Source organism: Cynara cardunculus, unplaced genomic scaffold (assembly GCF_001531365.2).
Source record: "Cynara cardunculus var. scolymus isolate 2C unplaced genomic scaffold, CcrdV1 Un_Scaffold_8215, whole genome shotgun sequence".
In the NCBI taxonomy this organism is placed as follows: domain Eukaryota; kingdom Viridiplantae; phylum Streptophyta; class Magnoliopsida; order Asterales; family Asteraceae; genus Cynara; species Cynara cardunculus.
In genome coordinates, this window is record NW_020204058.1 from 8,303 (window position 1) to 11,538 (window position 3,236).

General features: G+C 34.5%; 1 pseudogene; it reads right to left on the bottom strand.

The window, feature by feature from the left end:
* LOC112505077 overlaps positions 1 to 2,790 on the bottom strand; it is a 4,577-nt pseudogene extending 1,787 nt beyond the window's left edge.
* Between the last annotated feature and the right edge of the window lie 446 nt (positions 2,791 to 3,236).

A 3,236-nucleotide genomic window follows, 5' to 3' on the forward strand; every position in this document is an offset into this window, starting at 1 on the left:
TTTTATAAATCAAGAATAAAATAGTATTTTGATAAACATGTAAAAAGTAATGGCCATCAAAATTATTTTTGAAGAAAAAATAAAATTACATAATCATTACAACTTTAATCATTTATCTCAGTGTCGTTTTAGAACGTTACGATCATCATTTTGGAAACATAACATATCAAGAGCCAAAGAGGTTTTACACATGTTCAGTTCTTGGCACTCTGCTTGACTCGGGTAGCCATCCGCATAGCTCATGAGCTTTGTCAATTTGAGTTGCATTTGTAAAGTTTGAGCTTTCATCAAATAGGATTTTCCAAACATCGCAATTATTTATATATCTACTATTTAGGAATAGAATTATCTTGGTTAAAACATAAGTGTAATATTATTATAAGTTTGAATTCAAGTTGAATGCAAAATACTAAGTATTAATGTTTTACATGACACAATTGGTGGGTGGTACGACCAACTTGAGTAAGTTTGCAACTTAAGTAGAATCATGCTTTGGCAAGTATGGTCAAGAAAGGAATCCCAGAATGTAGAATGCCCAACTCATTGACAATTACGTTGTTCTCTATATAGTCACTTTCTCATGAACAAACTTAGATGATCTACGAGCAATTTCACCAAATCCGAGTTAAGCATACAATTTTCAACTTGCTAGGTTTTGCATTGTCATCAGATTTTTAAACTAATTACATTGTGTCTGTGTATACGGACATGTTAGATGAACAACAAACAAAAAGTTCCCCGAAATTCCTTGAACCGTAGGGTGAATTTTTTTAAAATCTACAGTTTTATGAAATTTTACTCAGGTAGGGGTAGAAGACTATAAATACTCGGTACAATAAAAATATTTATGTCGATAACACATTGCCTTTGACATTTACCAATATTGATAAATACCGAAGACCTCAACAACACCTGGGAACAATCAAAGCTTTGGGAGAATCTCCAATTGGAGTATATCCATAAAGTATAACACCACCAATATCAAATGTAGTACAATTTGGATGGTATTGACATCGACTATGTATAGGACAACTTATAACGATTCTAAAGAAAAGCCAAACCATCAAATTTGCTTCTATCGCCCCCTACGAAGATAACGGACCTCTTCAAAGTCATTACTTGGCTTTATGGAAGAAATATGGATATGTTATAGATTATGTGAATTTCTAGGTTTACGCATACGATAAGCTTAGTGTTTCACCGTTTATATATCACTTTAATCATCAACAAGATTCAAGTTATGTAGGATGTCAACTTCTAGCCAGCTTCATAAGCAAAGGTAACTTAGATTTGCCTCCTAATGATGGATTCTTTGAGGCCTGCAGAGAGTTGAAAAGGCAAGGCAAGCTGGGAGGCATATTTGTGTGGTCACTGATGAATCAAAAGCCTTTGGTTTTAAATATGAACAAGAATCTCAGGCTTTGGCTTTAGAATATGTGTGAAATACTCATTATAATTAGCATCCTTCTTTCATCATGGCCCCACTATACACATGTTCAATTTCTTGTGCCCATAGTTTTCCTTTTTCTTCCTTCAAATAAGAAATAAGATATTGTACGTCATCGAATCCATTTGATCACGAGTCTTCAGCCATTTTGTTATCAAATTGTATCTAATGATGAGCTCTTATTTGACTCATAATCCACTTCTGGTGCATTTCTATTAACTTGTTTCTATTCCATCTTTAATCAAAGTGATGAGATCACAACCACCGAAATAGAATATATCAAGATAAATATTGCGTCTTTTTTGGGCTTATAAGAAAAAGGATCACGAAACTACCAAAGACAAGCAAAGAAAGTGGCACATTGTGTATTCTTGTGAAGATCGATAAAACAAAAACTTGGTTTTTGTGACAATGAAACACTGATCATTATGTGGCTTTTCTTCTTGGATGTGGCATATTAGAACATGGTTAAAACAAAAGTCTTCAATAACATCGAAATTTGATTTAAGTTGCATGGAATTTAGAATAGATTATTAACCTGTTAGTTTCTCATAACATAAAATAATTAGTTAAACTTAATGACAGCAGAAGCACATTTACGCCACCATTAACAATTCGCCAGAGAACGCTTCTATTTAACTGTTGATTTTGTAGTTCTGTTCACCACCTTTCAAGATTCAACACAAACTTTGATCAAAATGGGCTTCTGTAAACTTTTAATTGTTCTTTTAACTCTACAAGCTCTTTTAGCTATGGTATCAACACAAGGAACTGCACCAAAATCAGACTTATTTTGCGAGTACATTGGTGTAGAATTCAATGATGTCAAGTTTTCAGACATACCCGTCAACCCTAATGTCAAATTCCATTATATATTTGCATTTGCAATCGATTACACCACTTCATCTTCTTCATCACCAACTGATGGTGAGTTCAATGTCTTCTGGGATACTGATAATCTCACCCCATCTAAAGTCTCGTCGATCAAGAATCAACATTCTAATGTCATAGTAGCTTTGAGCTTAGGAGGAGACAGTGTGGGAGGTGGAAGTTGCTACTTTGACCCTTCTTCAGTCAATCCATTGGTTTCCGATGCTGTTTCTTCGCTCACTAAGATCATCAATTGATATTGGAGTATATCCATAACGAAGGTCTGTCAAAATCAAATCAACTTCAACTATTATATAAAAAGTGGAAAACTACATAAATTGTAACGATAAAAAATGAATGCTCGCAGATCGGTTAACGAACCTTTTAGGTACTGAATGAAGCTGCGCTAGAACATGATAACTGTGAAGTAAACCGATGAGATACGTGTCGGCCGTGTACAACTCTACCTCCATTACCATCACATTATAGCATATGCTGTGAATTGCGGTGCTATAACAGTGAAATAGTGGTGTTATAATGGTTAGCGGTCTTAGGAGAAATAGTGGTGCTATAAATCAACATTATATATTTTTTTTATCGGATGAGATTGTAGTACATCAAAACGGTATCCTATACAACAATTTACCCGGTAAGATTCTTGGCCCTTGTTATGTTAATCCGGTGAGGAAAATTGTCCGGTAAGCACTTACCGGGTAAGCATTTAGTAAACGGCCCCTTAGACTTCCCCATATTTAACCCAAATATAAGACTCTAGCATGTAAGGTTAATTTTGGGTAAAGATTAAGGGGACATTTGATAAACGCTTACTTGGTAAGCGCTTACTAAGTCACATTACCTTACTGAATGAACATAACAAAGATTGAGAATCTTAGCCAATAAGTGAGGGTGACAAATCTCA